This window comes from Lissotriton vulgaris, chromosome 8, assembly GCF_964263255.1.
Source record: "Lissotriton vulgaris chromosome 8, aLisVul1.2, whole genome shotgun sequence".
Taxonomy (NCBI): Eukaryota; Metazoa; Chordata; class Amphibia; order Caudata; family Salamandridae; genus Lissotriton; species Lissotriton vulgaris.
The window spans coordinates 1,528,156,202-1,528,171,997 of NC_141696.1; the positions used below are offsets into that span (position 1 = coordinate 1,528,156,202).

Here is a 15,796-nt window from a genome sequence, read left to right on the forward strand (position 1 = left end):
TAGGTAAGCAATGTAATCTGACTACTGACATCTGTGATCAAGGGGAAGTGGAATGTAATGCAGACAAGAGTTTACTTTCCAAAAAAGCATGAAATGGGAAACATTCATAGTCAAATCTGAAGGTAAGAGAGGTGGAAGCAAGCTTAGAAGGAGGACATAAAGCAAAGTCTATGTTAAATTGATTGTGTTGTAGATCAGTTGATAAAAATGTTGATAGAGAAAAAAGTACTACAGCTGATTCCAAGACTTATGTTGTGAGAAGCAACAAACTTCTCAACTTTGCCAAAACCCAGGATTGAACCAGGGTCCTTTAGATCTTCAGTCTAACACTCTCCCAACTGAGCTATTTCGGCCTGCTTCTAGCTATTGTCTTTATACTTTGATTCAAACCATTTAACAAAATAGATGCATGACCTGGATATTTGATCTCATATGTTAGAGATATGTTTTAAGGAGTCCTGTATCATTCAGCAATTAACTGGTGCAATGGGTAAATACTATTTTTGGGATCCAGGTTAGGTCTTTTTTTTTTTTAACTCCGAATGGACTAGCACTATATTACCCAGACGTATTTGACCTGAGTAGGTAAGCAATGTCATCTGACTACTGACATCTGTGTTCAAGGGGAAGTGGAAGGTAATGCAGACCGGAGTTTACTTTACAAAAAAGCATGAAATGGGAAACATTCATAGTCAAACCTGAAGGTGAGAGAGGTGGAAGAAAGTTTAGAAGGAGGACATAAAGCAAAGTCTATGTCAAATTGATTGTGTTGTAGATCAGTTGGAAACAATTTGATGAATAGAGAAAAAGTAATACAGCTGATTCCAAGACCTATTTTGTTAGAAGCAAGATACCTCTCAACTGTGCCGAAACCCGGGATTGAACTAGGGACCTTTAGATCTTCAGTCTAACGCTCTCCCAACTGAGCTATTGCGGCCTGCTTATAGCTGTGGTCTTCATACTTTAATTTGAACAATTTAACAAAATAGATGCAGGACCTGGATTTTTAACCTCATATGGTAGAGATATGCTTTAAGGAGTCCTGTATCATTCAGCAGTTAACTGGTGCAATGGGTAAATTGCATTTTTGGGATCCAGGTTAGGTACTTGTTTTTTTAACTCTGAATGGACTAGCACTATATGACCCAGACATATTTGGCATGAGTAGGTAAGCAATGTCATCTGACTACTGACATCTGTGTTCAAGGGGATGTGGAATGTGATGCAGACAAGAGTTTACTTCACAAAAAAGGACGAAATGGGAAACATTCATAGTCAAACCTGAAGGCAAGAGAGGTGGAAGCAAGGTTAGAAGGAGGACAGAAAGCAAAGTATATGTTGAATTGATCATGTTGTAGATCAGTTGATAAAAATGTTGATAAATAGAGTAAAAAGTACTACAGCAGATTCCAAGACTTATTTTATGAGAAATGAGGAAACTCTCAACAGTGCCGAAACCCGAGATTGCACAAGGGACCTTTAGATCTTCAGTCTAACGCTCTCCCAACTGAGCTATTTCGGCCTGCTGCTAGCTGGGGTCTTCATACTTTGATATGAACCATTTAACAAAATAGATGCATGACCTGGATATTTGACCTTATATGTTAGTGATATGTTTTAAGGAGTCCTGTATCATTTAGCAGTTAACTGGTGCAATGGGTAAATAATATTTTTGGGATCCAGGATAGGTAATTTGTTTAATTTTTAACTCCAAATGGACTAGCACTATATTACCCAGACGTATTTGGCCTGAGTAGGTAAGCAATGTCATATGACCACTGACATCTGTGTTCAAGGGGAAGTGGTAGGTAATGCAGACCATAGTTTACTTTACAAAAAAGCATGACATGGGAAACATTCATAGTCAAACCTGAAGGCAAGATAGGTGGAAGCAAGTTTAGAAGGAGGACAGAAAGCAAAGTCTATGTTAAATTGATTGTGTTGTAGATCAGTTTGAAAAAGTTTGATGAATAGAGAAAAAGGACTACAGATGATTCCAAGACCTATTTTGTTAAAAGCAAGGAACCTCTCAACTGTGCTGAAACCCGGGATTGAACCAGGGACCTTTATATCTTCAGTCTAACACTCACACAACTGAGCTATTTCGGCCTACTGATAGCTGCGGTCTTCATACTTTAATTTAAACCATTTAACAAAATAGATGTAGGACGAGGATTTTTAACCTCATATGGTAGAGATATGTTTTAAGGAGTCCTGTATCATTCCGCAGTTAACTGGTGCAATGGGAAAATAGCATTTTTGGGATCCAGGTTAGGTAGTGTTTTTTTTAACTCTGAATGGACTAGCACTATATTACCCAGATATATTTGGCATGAGTAGGTAAGCAATGTCATCTGACTACTGACATCTGTGTTCAAGAGGAAGTGGAATGTGATGCAGACAAGAGTTTACTTTACAAAAAAGGACGAAATGGGAAACATTCATAGTCAAACCTGAAGGCAAGATAGATGGAAGAAAGTTTAAAAGAAGTACAGAAAGCAAAGTCTATGTTGAATTGATCATGTTGTAGATCAGTTGATAAAAATTTTGATAAATAGAGAAAAAAGTACTACAGCTGATTCCAAGACTTATTTTGTGAGAAACAAGGAACCTCTCAGCATTGCCGAAACCCAGGATTGAAACAGGGACCTTTAGATCTTCAGTCTAACGCTCTCCCAACTGAGCTGTTTCGGCCTGCTTCTAGCTGTTGTCTTCATACTTTCATTTGAACCATTTAACAAAATAGATGCATGACCTGGATATTTGACCTTATACGTTAGAGATATGTTTTAAGGAGTCCTGTATCATTCAGCAGTTAACTGGTGCAATGGGAAAATACTATATTTGGGATCTAGGTTAGGCCATTTTTTTTTAACTCCGAATGGACTAGCACTATATTACACAGACGTATTTGGCCTGAGTAGGTAAGCAATGTCATCTGACTACTGACATCTGTGTTCAAGGGGAAGTGGAAGGTAATGCAGACAAGAGTTTACTTTACAAAAAAGCATGAAATGGGAAACATTCATAGTCAAACCTGAAGGTAAGAAAAGTGGAAGCAAGTTTAGAAGGAAGGCAAAGTCTATGTTAAATTGATTATGTTGTAGATCAGTTGGAAAAAAATTGATGAATAGAGAAAAAGTACTACAGCTGATTCCAAGACCTATTTTGTTAGAAGCAAAAAACCTCTTAACTTTGCCGAAACCCAGGGTTGAACCAGGGACCTTTAGATCTTCAGTCTCACGCTCTCCCAACTGAGCTATTTCGGCCTGCTTATAGCTGTGGTCTTCATACTTTAATTTAAACCATTTAACAAAATAGATGCAGGACCTGGATTTTGAACCTCATATGGTAGAGATATGTTTTAAGGAGTCCTGTATCATTCCGCAGTTAACTGGTGCAATGGGTAAATAGCATTTTTGGGATCCAGGTTAGGTAGTTGTTTTTTTAACTCCGAATGGACTAGCACTATATTACCCAGACGTATTTGGCCTGAGTAGGTAAGCAATGTCATCTGACTACTGACATCTGTGTTCAAGGGGGAGTGGAAGGTAATGCAGACCAGAGTTTACTTTACATAAAAGCATGACATGGGAAACATTCATAGTCAAACCTGAAGGCAAGAGACGTGGAAGCAAGTTTAGAAGGAGGACAGAAAGCAAAGTCTATGTTGAATTGATCATATTGTAGATCAGTTGATAAAAATGTTGATAAATAGAGAAAAAAGTACTACAGCTGATTCCAAGACTTATTTTGTGAGAAGAAACGAACCTCTCAACTGTGCCGCAACCCAGGATTGAACCATGGACCTTTAGATCATCAGTCTAAATCTCTACCAACTGAGCTATTTCGGCCTTCTGACAGCAGTGTTCTTCATACTTTTATTTAAACCATTTAACAAAATTGATGCAGGACCTGGATTTTTAACCTCATATGGTAGAGATATGTTTTAAGGAGTCCTGTATCATTACGCAGTTAACTGGTGCAATGGGTAAATAGCATTTTTGGGATCCAGGTTAGGTAGTTGTTTTTTTAACTCTGAATGGACTAGCACTATATTACCCAGACATATTTGGCATGAGGAGGTAAGCTATGTCATCTGACTACTGACATCTGTGTTCAAGGGGAAGTGGAATGTGATACAGACAAGAGTTTACTTTACAAAAAAGGACGAAATGGGAAATATTCATAGTCAAACCTGAAGGCAAGATAGGTGGAAGAAAGTTTAAAAGGAGGACAGAAAGCAAAGTCTATGTTGAATTGATCATTTTGTAGATTAGTTGATAAAAATGTTGATAGAGAAAAAAGGACTACAGCTGATTCCAAGACTTATTATGTGAGAAACAAGGAACCTCTCAACAGTGCCAAAACCTGGGATTGAACCAGGGACCTTTAGATCTTCAGGCTAACGCTTTCCCAACTGAGCTATTTCAGCCTGCTGCTAGTTGTTGTTTTCATACTTTGATTTGAACTATTTAACAAAATAGATGCAGGACCTGGATTTTTAACCTCATATGGTAGAGATATGTTTTAAGGAGTCCTGTATAATTCCTCAGTTAACTGGTGCAATGGGTAAATAGCATTTTTGGGATCCAGGTTAGGTAGTTGTTTTTTAACTCTGAATGGACTAGCACTATATTACCCAGATATATTTGGCATGAGTAGGTAAGCAGTGTCATCTGACTACTGACATCTGTGTTCAAGGGGAAGTGGAATGTGATGCAGACAAGAGTTTAGTTTACAAAAAAGGACGAAATGGTAAATATTCATAGTCAAACCTGAAGGCAAGAGAGGTGGAAGAAAGTTTAAAAGGAGGACAGAAAGCAAAGTCTATGTTGAATTGATCATTTTGTAGATCAGTTGATAAAAATGTTGTTAGAGAAAAAAGTACTACAGCTGATTCCAAGACTTATGTTGTGAGAAACAAGGAACCTCTAAACAGTGCCGAAACCCAGGATTGAACCAGGTACCTTTGGATCTTAAGTCTAATGCTTTCCCAACTGAGCTATTTCGGCCTGCTACTAGCTGTAGTCTTCATACTTTGATTTGAACCATTTATCAAAATAGATGCATGACCTGGATATTTGACCTTATATGTTAGAGATATGTTTTAAGGAGTCCTGTATCATTCAGCAGTTAACTGGTGCAATGGGTAAATACTATTTTTGGGATCCAGGTTAGGTAATTTTGGCCTGATCAGGTAAGCAATGTCATCTGACCACTGACATCTGTGTTCAAGGGGAAGTGGAAGGTAATGCAGACCAGAGTTTACTTTACAAAAAAGCATGACATGGGAAACATTCATAGTCAAACCTGAAGGCAAGAGAGGTGGAAGCAAGTTTAGAAGGAGGACAGAAAGCAAAGTCTATGTTAAATTGATTGTGTTGTAGATCAGTTGGAAAAAAATTGATGAATAGAGAAAAAGGACTACAGCTGATTCCAAGACCTATTTTGTTAGAAGCAAGGAACCTCTCAACTGTGCCGAAACACAGGATTGAACCAGGGACCTTTAGATCTTCAGTCTAACTCTCTCCCAACTGAGCTATTTCAGCCTGCTTCTAGCTGTTGTCTTCATACTTTGATTTGAACCATTTAACGAAATAGATGCATGACCTGGATATTTGACCTTATATGTTAGAGATATGTTTTAAGGAGTCCTGTATCATTCAGCAGTTAACTGGTGCAATGGGTAAATACTATTTTTGGGATCCAGGTTAGGTAATTTTTTTTTTTTTACTCCGAATGGACCAGCACTATATTACCCAGACGTATTTGGCCTGAGTAGGTAAGCAATGTCATCTGACCACTGACATCTGTGTTGAAGGGGAAGTGGAAGGTAATGCAAACCAGAGTTTACTTTACAAAAAAGCATGACATGGGAAACATTCATAGTCAAACCTGAAGGCAAGAGAGGTGGAAGCAAGTTTAGAAGGAGGACAGAAAGCAAAGTCTATGTTAAATTGATTGTGTTGTAGATCAGTTGGAAAAAATTTGATGAATAGAGAAAAAGTACTACAGCTGATTCCAAGACCTATTTTGTTAGAAGCAAGGAACCTCTCAACTGTGCCAAAACCCAGGATTGAACCAGGGACATTTAGATCTTCAGTCTAACGCTCTCCCAACTGAGCTATTTCGTCCTGCTGATAGCTGTGGTTTTCATACTTTAATTTAAACCATGTAACAAAATAGATGCAGCACCTGGATTTTTAACCTCATATGGTAGATATATGTTTTAAGGAGTCCTGTATCATTCAGCAGTTAACTGGTGCAATGGGTAAATAGCATTTTTGGGATCCCGGTTAGGTAGTTTTTTTTTTACTCTGAATGGACTAGCACTATATTACCCAGACATATTTGGCATGAGTAGGTAAGCTATGTCATCTGACTACTGACATCTGTGTTCAAGGGGAAGTGGAATGTGATGCAGACAAGAGTGTACTTTACAAAAAAGGACGAAATGGGAAACATTCATAGTCAAACCTGAAGGCAAGATAGGTGGAAGAAAGTTTAAAAGGAGGACAGAAAGCAAAGTCTATGTTGAATTGATCATTTTGTAGATCAGTTGATAAAAATGTTGATAGAGAAAAAAGGACTACAGTTGATTCTAAGACTTATTTTGTGAGAAACAAGGAACCTCTCAACAGTTCCGAAACGCGGGATTGAACCAGGGACCTTTAGATCTTCAATTTAACGCTCTCCCAACTGAGCTATTTCGGCCTGCTACTAACTGAACTCTTCATACTTTGATTTGAACCATTTAACAAAATAGATGCATGACCTGGATATTTGACATTATATGTTAGAGATATGCTTTAAGGAGTCCTGTATCATTCAGCAGTTAACTGGTGCAATGGGTAAATATTATTTTTGGGATCCAGGTTAGGTAATTTATTTTTTAACTCCGAATGGACTAGCACCATATTACCCAGGCGTATTTGGCCTGAGTAGGTAAGCAATGTCATCTGACCACTGACATCTGTGTTCAAGGGGAAGTGGAAGGTAATGCAGACAAGAGTTTACTTGACAAAAAAGCATGAAATGGGAAACATTCATAGTCAAACCTGAAGGTAAGAGAGTTGGAAACAAGTTTAGAAGGAGGACATAAAGCAAAGTCTATGTTAAATTGATTGTGTTGTAGATCAGTTCGAAAAAATTTGATGAATAGAGAAAAAGTACTACAGCTAATTTCAAGACCTATTTTGTTAGAAGCAAGGAACCTCTCAACTGTGCCGAAACCCGGGATCGAACCAGGGACCTTTAGATCTTTAGTCTAACGCTCGCACAACTGATCTATTTCGGCCTGCTGATAGCTGTGGTCTTCATACTTTAATTTAAACCATTTAACAAAATAGATGCCGGACCTGGATTTTTAACCTCATATGGTAGAGATATGTTCTAAGGAGTCCTGTATCATTCAGCAGTTAACTGGTGCAATGGGTAAATAATATTTTTGGGATCCAGGTTAGGTCATTTTTTTTTTAAACTCCGAATGGACTAGCACTATATTACCCAGACGTGTTTGGCCTGAGTAGGTAAGCAATGTCATCTGACCACTGACATCTGTGTTCAAGGGGAAGTGGAAGGTAATGCCGACCAGAGTTTACTTTACAAAAAAGCATGAAATGGGAAATATTCATTGTCAAACCTGAAGGTAAGAGAGGTGGAAGCAAGTTTAGAAGGAGGACAGAAAGCAAAGTCTATGTTAAATTGATTGTGTTGTAGATCAGTTGGAGATAATTTGATGAATAGAGAAAAAGGACTACAGCTGATTCCAAGACCTATTATGTTAGAAGCAAGGAACCTCTCAACTGTGCCGAAACACAGGATTGAACCAGGGACCTTTAGATCTTCAGTCTAACGCTCTCCCAAATGAGCTTTTTCGGCCTGCTGATAGCTGTGGTCTTCATACTTTCATTTAAACCATTTAACAAACTAGATGCAGGACCTGGATTTTCAACCTCATATGGTAGAGATATGTTTTAAGGAGTCCTGTATCATTCCGCAGTTAACTGGTGCAATGGGTAAATAGTATTTTTGGGATCCAGGTTAGGTAGTTGTTTTTTTTAACTCTGAATGGACTAGCACTATATTACCCAGACATATTTTGCATGTGTAGGTAAGCTATGTCATCTGACTACTGACATCTGTGTTCAAGGGGAAGTGGAAGGTAATGCAGACAAGAGTTTACTTTACAAAAAAGCATGAAATGGGAAACATTCATAGTCAAACCTGAAGGCAAGATAGGTGGAAGAAAGTTTAAAAGGAGGACAGAAAGCAAAGTCTATGATGAATTGATCATGTTGTAGATCAGTTGATAAAAATGTTGATAAATAGAGAAAAAAGTACTACAGCTGATTCCAAGACTTATTTAGTGAGAAACAAGGAACCTCTCAATTGTGCCGAAACCCTGGATTGACCCAGGGACCTTTAGATCTTCAGTCTAACGCTCTCCCAACTGATCTATTTCGGCCTGCTGCTAGCTGTTATCTTCATACTTTGATTTGAACCATTTAACAAAATAGATGCATGCCCTGGATATTTGACCTTATATGTTAGAGATATGTTTTAAGGAGTCCTGTATCATTCAGTAGTTAACTGGTGCAATGGGTAAATACTATTTTTGGGATCCAGGTTAGGTCATTATTTTTTAACTCCGAATTGACTAGCACTATATTACCCAAACGTATTTGGCCTGAGTAGGTAAGCAATGTCATCTGACCACTGACATCTGTGTTTAAGGGGAAGTGAAAGGTAATGCAGACCAGAGTTTACTTTACAAAAAAGCATGACATGGGAAACATTCATAGTCAAACCTGAAGGCAAGAGAGGTGGAAGCAAGTTTAGAAGGAGGACAGAAAGCAAAGTCTATGTTAAATTGATTGTGTTGTAGATCAGTTGGAAAAAAATTGATGAATTGAGAAAAAGGATTACAGCTGATTCCAAGACCAATTTTGTAAGAAGCAAGGAACCTCTCAACTGTGCCGAATCCCAGGATTGAACCAGGGACCTTTAGATATTCAGTCTAACACTCTCCCGACTGAGCTATTTCGGCCTGCTGATAGCTGTGGTGTTCATACTTTAATTTAAACCATTTAACAAAATAGATGCAGGACCTGGATTTTTAACCTCACATGGTAGAGATAGGTTTTAAGGAGTCCTGTATCATTCAGCAGTTAACTGGTGCAATGGGTAAATAGCATTTTTGAGGTCCAGGTTAGGTAGTTTTTTTTTAAACTCTGAATGGACTAGCACTATATTACCCAGACGTATTTGACCTGAGTAGGTAAGCAATGTCATCTGACTACTGACATCTGTGCTCAAGGGGAAGTGGAAGGTAATGCAGACAAGAGTTTACTTTACAAAAAAGCATGAAATGGGAAACATTCATAGTCAAACCTGAAGGTAAGAGAGGTGGAAGCAACTTTAGAAGGAGGACATAAAGCAAAGTCTATGTTAAATTGATTGTGTTGTAGATCAGTTGGAAAAAAATTGATGAATAGAGAAAAAGGACTACAGCTGATTCCAAGACCTATTTTGTTAGAAGCAAGGAACCTCTCAACTGTGCCGAAACACGGGAGTGAACCAGGGACCTTTAGATCTTCAGTCTAACGCTCTCCCAACAGAGATATTTCGGCCTGCTGATAGCTGTGGTCTTCATACTTTAATTTAAACTATTTAACAAAATAGATGCAGGACCTGGATTTTTAACCTCATATGGTAGAGATATGTTTTAAGGAGTCCTGTATCATTCCGCAGTTAACTGGTGCAATGGGTAAATAGCATTTTTGGGATCCAGGTTAGGTAGTTGTTTTTTAACTCTGAATGGACTAGCACTATATGACCCAGATATATTTGGCATGAGTAGGTAAGCAATGTCATCTGACTACTGACATCTGTGTTCAAGGGGAAGTGGAATGTGATGCAGACAAGAGTTTAGTTTACAAAAAAGGACGAAATGGGAAATATTCATAGTCAAACATGAAGGCAAGAGAGGTGGAAGAAAGTTTAAAAGGAGGACAGAAAGCAACGTCTATGTTAAATTGATTGTGTTGTAGATCAGTTGGAAAAAAATTGATGAATAGAGAAAAAGGACTACAGCTGATTCCAAGACCTATTTTGTTAGAAGCAAGGAACCTCTCAACTGTGCCGAAACACGGGATTGAACCAGGGACCTCTAGATCTTCAGTCTAACGCTCTCCCAACTGAGCTATTTTGGCCTGCTGCTAGCTGTTGTCTTCATACTTTGATTTGAACCATTTAACAAAATAGATGCATGACCTGGATATTTGACCTTATATGTTAGAGATATGTTTTAAGGAGTCCTGTATCATTCAGCAGTTAACTGGTGCAATGGGTAAATATTATTTTTGGGATCCAGGTTAGGTAATTTTTTTTTTTTTTACTCCGAATGGACCAGCACTATATTACCCAGACGTATTTGGCCTGAGTAGGTAAGGAATGTCATCTGACCACTGACATCTGTGTTCAAGGGGAAGTGGAAGGTAATGCAGACCAGAGTTTACTTTACAAAAAAGCATGACATGGGAAACATTCATAGTCAAACCTGAAGGCAAGAGAGGTGGAAGCAAGTTTAGAAGGAGGACAGAAAGCAAAGTCTATGTTGAATTGATCATGTTGTAGATCAGTTGATAAAAATGTTGATAAATAGAGAAAAAAGTACTACAGCTGATTCCAAGAATTATTTTCGTGAGAAGAAACGAACCTTTCAACTGTGCCGAAACCCAGGATTGAACATGGGAACTTTAAATCTTCAGTCTAACACTCTCCCAACTGATCTATTTTGGCCTGCTGATAGCTGTGGTCTTCATACTTTAATTTAAACCATTTAACAAAATAGATGCAGGACCTGGATTTTTGACCTCATATGGTAGAGATATGTTTTAAGGAGTCCTGTATCATTCAGCAGTTAACTGGTGCATTGGGTAAATAGCATTTTTGGGATCCAGGTTAGGTAGTTTCTTTTTTTTAACTCTGAATGGACTAGCACTATATTACCCAGACATATTTGGCATGAGTAGGTAAGCTATGTCAGCTGACTACTGACATCTGTGTTCAAGGGGAAGTGGAATGTGAGGCAGACAAGAGTTTACTTTACAAAAAAGGACGATATGGGAAACATTCATAGTCAAACCTGAAGGCAAGATAGGTGGAAGAAAGTTTAAAAGGAGGACAGAAAGCAAAGTCTATGTTGAATTGATCATTTTGTAGATCAGTTGATAAAAATGTTGATAGAGAAAAAAGGAATACAGCTGATTCCAAGACTTATTTTGTGAGAAACAAGGAACCTCTTAACAGTGCCGAATCCCAGGATTGAACCAGGGACCTTTAGATCTTTAGTCTAACGCTCTCCCAACTGAGCTATTTCGGCCTGCTGCTACCTGCTGTCTTCATACTTTGATTTGAACAATTTAACAACATAGATGCATGACCTGGATATTTGACCTTATATGTTAGAGATATGTTTTAAGGAGTCCTGTATCATTCAGCAGTTAACTGGTGCAATGGGTAAATAATATTTTGGGATCCAGGTTAGGTCATTTTTTTTTTAACTCCGAATGGACTAGCACAATATTACCCAGACGTTTTTGGCCTGAGTAGGTAAGCAATGTCATCTGACCACTGACATCTGTGTTTAAGGGGATGTGGAAGGTAGTGCAGACAAGAGCTTACTTTACAAAAAAGCATGAAATGGGAAACATTCATAGTCAAACCTGAAGGTAAGAGAGGTGGAAGCAAGTTTAGAAGGAGGACATAAAGCAAAGTCTATGTTAAATTGATTGTGTTGTAGATCAGTTGGAAACAATTGATGAATAGTGAAAAAGTACTACAGCTGATTTCAAGACCTATTTTGTTAGAATCAAGGAACCTCTCAACTGTGCCGAAACCCGGGATCGAACCAGGGACCTTCAGTCTAACGCTCTCCCAACTGACCTATTTCAGCCTGCTGAAAGCTGTGGTCTTCATACTTTAATTTAAACAATTTAACAAAATAGATGCAGGACCTGGATTTTTAACCTCATATGGTAGAGATATGTTTTAAGGAGTCCTGTATCATTCAGCAGTTAACTGGTGCAATGGGTAAATAGCATTTTTGGTATCCAGGTTAGGTAGGTTTTTTTTAACTCTGAATGGACTAGCGCTATATTACCCAGACATATTTGGCATGAGTAGGTAAGATATGTCATCTGACTACTGACATCTGTGTTCAAGGGGAAGTGGAATGTGATGCAGACAAGAGTTTACTTTACAAAAACGGACGAAATGGGAAACATTCATAGTCAAACCTGAAGGCAAGAGGGGTGGAAGGAAGTTTAAAAGGAGGACAGAAAGCAAAGTCTATGTTGAATTGATCATGTTGTAGATCAGTTGATAAAAATTTTGATAAATAGAGAAAAAAGGAATACAGCTGATTCCAAGACTTATTTTGTGAGAAACAAGGAACCTCTCAACAGTGCCGAAACCCAGGATTGAACCAGTGACCTTTAGATCTTCAGTCTAACGCTCTCCCAACTGAGCTATTTCGGCCTGTTGCAAGCTGTTTTCTTCATACTTTGATTTGAGCCATTTAACAAAATAGATGCAGGACCTGGATTTTTAACCTCATATGGTAGAGATATGTTTTAAGGAGTCCTGTATCATTCAGCAGTTAACTGGTGAAATGGGTAAATAGCATTTTTGGGATCCAGGTTAGGTAGTTTCTTTTTTTTAACTCTGAATGGACTAGCACTATATTACCCAGATATATTTGGCATGAGTAGGTAAGCAATGTCATCTGACCACTGACATCTGTGTTCAAGGGGAAGTGGAAGGTAATGCAGACAAGAGTTTACTTTACAAAAAAGGACGAAATGGGAAACATTCATAGTCAAACCTGAAGGCAAGATAGGTGGAAGAAAGTTTAAAAGGAGGACAGAAAGCAAAGTCTATGTTGAATTGATCATTTTGTAGATCAGTTGATAAAAATGTTGATAGAGAAAAAAGGACTACAGCTGATTCCAAAACTTATTTTGTGAGAAACAATGAACCTCTCAACTGTGCCAAAACCCGGGATATAACCAGGGACCTTTAGATCTTCAGTCTAACGCTCTCCCAACTGAGCTATTTCGGCCTGCTGCTAGCTGTGGGCTTCATACTTTGATTTGAACCATTTAACAAAATAGATGCATGGCCTGGATATTTGACCTTATATGTTAGAGATATGTTTTAAGGAGTCCTGTATCATTCAGCAGTTAACTGGTGCAATGGGTAAATAATATTTTTGGGATCCAGGTTAGGTAATTTATTTTTTTTAACTCCGAATGGACTAGCACTATATTACCCAGGCGTATTTGGCCTGAGTAGGTAAGCAATGTCATCTGACCACTGACATCTGTGTTCAAGGGGAAGTGGAAGGTAATGCAGACAAGAGTTTACTTAACAAAGAAGGACGAAATAGGAAACATTCATAGTCAAACCTGAAGGCAAGAGAGGTGGAAGAAAGTTTAAAAGGAGGACAGAAAGCAAAGTCTATGTTGAATTGATCATGTTGTAGATCAGTTGATAAAAATGTGGATAAATAGAGAAAAAAGTACTACAGCTGATTCCAAGACTTATTTTGTGAGAAACAAGGAACCTCTCAACAGTGCCAAAACCCAAGATTGAACCGGGGTCCTTTAGATCTTCAGTCTAACGCTCTCCCAACTGAGCTATTTCAGCTGCTGCTAGCTGTTTTCTTCATACTTTGATTTGAGCCATTTAACAAAATAGATGCAGGACCTGGATTTTTAACCTCATATGGTAGAGATATTTTTAAGGAGTCCTGTATCATTCAGCAGTTAACTGGTGCAATGGGTAAATAGCATTTTTGGGACCAGGTTAGGTAGTTGTTTCTTTAACTCTGAATGGACTAGCACTATATTACCCAGACATTTTTGGCATGAGTAGGTAAGCAATGTCATCTGACTACTGACATCTGTGTTCAAGGGGAAGTGGAATGTGATGCAGACAAGAGTTTACTTTACAAAAAAGGACGAAATGGGAAACATTCATAGTCAAACCTGAAGGCAAGATAGGTGGAAGAAAGTTTAAAAGGAGGACAGAAAGCAAAGTCTATGTTGAATTGATCATTTTGTAGATCAGTTGATAAAAATGTTGATAGAGAAAAAAGTACTACGGCTGATTCCAAGACTTATTTTGTTAGAAGCAAGGAACCTCTCAACTGTGCCAAAACCCGGGATTGAACCAGGGACCTTTAGAGCTTCAGTCGAACGCTCTCCCAACTTAGCCATTTAGGCCTGCTGATAGCTGTGGTCTTCATACTTTAATTTAAACCATTTAACAAAATAGATGCAGGACCTGGATTTTTAACCTCATATGGTAGAGATATGTTTTATGGTGTCCTGTATCATTCAGCAGTTAACTGGTGCAATGGGTAAATAGCATTTTTGGGATCCAGGTTAGGTCATTTTTTTTTAACTCCGAATGGACTAGCACTATATTACCCAGGCGTATTTGGCCTGAGTAGGTAAGCAATGTCATCTGACCACTGACATCTGTGTTCAAGGGGAAGTGGAAGGTAATGCAGACCAGAGTTTACTTTACAAAAAAGCATGAAATGGGAAACATTCATAGTCAAACCTAAAGGTAAGAGAGGTAGAAGCAAGTTTAGAAGGAGGACATAAAGCAAAGTCTATGTTAAATTGATTGTGTTGTAGATCAGTTGGAAAAAATTTGATGAATAGAGAAAAAGTACTACAGCTGATTCCAAGACCTATTTTGTTAGAAGCAATATGGCTGAGATACCCGCCACCCCCTCTCAACACAATCCCCAAAGGAGGGAAACAGGAAACAGTTCTTGAAGTTTTTGGAAGAGGGAGGGAGTGACCCTCCCGGCCGTATTTATTAAAACAAAATTAAAACATTAAATCAACAGTTTCATATTAATGTACAATTTCATTACCACATTGCGATGTTTGGCTAACCTTAACAGATTCTCTAATACAGAGGTTCTCCTAGCCGAACTAACATCCTACAAACATTAACTTGAAATTATGAAATTGTACATCCTAACGTTTAAGGGCCAACGGCAAGGTCGTAACCGGTGTCAAGATCCCTAACCAGAAATACCCCCCCCACTTGTGAGGGGCGACAGCACTGAGGCTTACCTCAAGTGCAACTACCAATTTCCCTTTGACTTGACGGGGGCACCAATAAAACTCAACGCCACTTAAAGGTCGTTCGAGGACTCGTGTGAGGTATCTAGAAGGTAGCGTAGACCCCCCCCCAAACCCCGCACAACTTACCACATCTGCCGTCGCAGACGTCACTGGCCCCGGGAAATTCCCCAGGAGGGGGCTGTAACCCCTCCTACACAGGAAGGGGCCTTGACCGCCTTTCCTTTTCTTTCGGCGACCCATCCTTAGAAGGGACCGCCTCCCCGTTGAGGGGCCAATGGCCACCTCTCCCGAGCGCTCCCATCCGTGTTGGGTGACGCCCACTCATAGGGATCTTCCAATTAGTGCTCACCGATCATGACCTTACCGCCCGACCAAAATAAATACGACAATGCTAACTAACCTATTAAACTAAAAATACATTGGCTACTACGACCGTATTAAAAGCATGCTTATAAATGAACACTAAAGCCGAATTTCTTTAATCACAAAACATAAATGAAATAGACCATTCTTTATTACACACTCAAAATCAACACGATAATACCACAACCTGTAAACGAAATTAGAGTTATCCATCAACTTTTATTCAAAACAACTGGCTGTCTTCAGGGGCTGGTGGG

At 38.7% G+C, this 15,796-nt stretch overlaps 4 non-coding genes across 4 annotated transcripts; all 4 read right to left on the reverse strand.

The window, feature by feature from the left end:
* Window positions 1–3,781: 3,781 nt before the first annotated feature.
* TRNAI-GAU (transfer RNA isoleucine (anticodon GAU)) lies at window positions 3,782–3,854 on the reverse strand. Its single transcript has one exon. It is a non-coding gene; the product is annotated as a tRNA-Ile (tRNA).
* A 1,088-nt stretch (window positions 3,855–4,942) lies between these two features.
* TRNAL-UAA (transfer RNA leucine (anticodon UAA)) lies at window positions 4,943–5,015 on the reverse strand. Its single transcript has one exon. It is a non-coding gene; the product is annotated as a tRNA-Leu (tRNA).
* Window positions 5,016–7,227: 2,212 nt separating this feature from the next.
* Window positions 7,228–7,300, reverse strand: TRNAF-AAA (transfer RNA phenylalanine (anticodon AAA)). Its single transcript has one exon. It is a non-coding gene; the product is annotated as a tRNA-Phe (tRNA).
* A 4,016-nt stretch (window positions 7,301–11,316) lies between these two features.
* Window positions 11,317–11,389, reverse strand: TRNAF-AAA (transfer RNA phenylalanine (anticodon AAA)). Its single transcript has one exon. It is a non-coding gene; the product is annotated as a tRNA-Phe (tRNA).
* Between the last annotated feature and the right edge of the window lie 4,407 nt (window positions 11,390–15,796).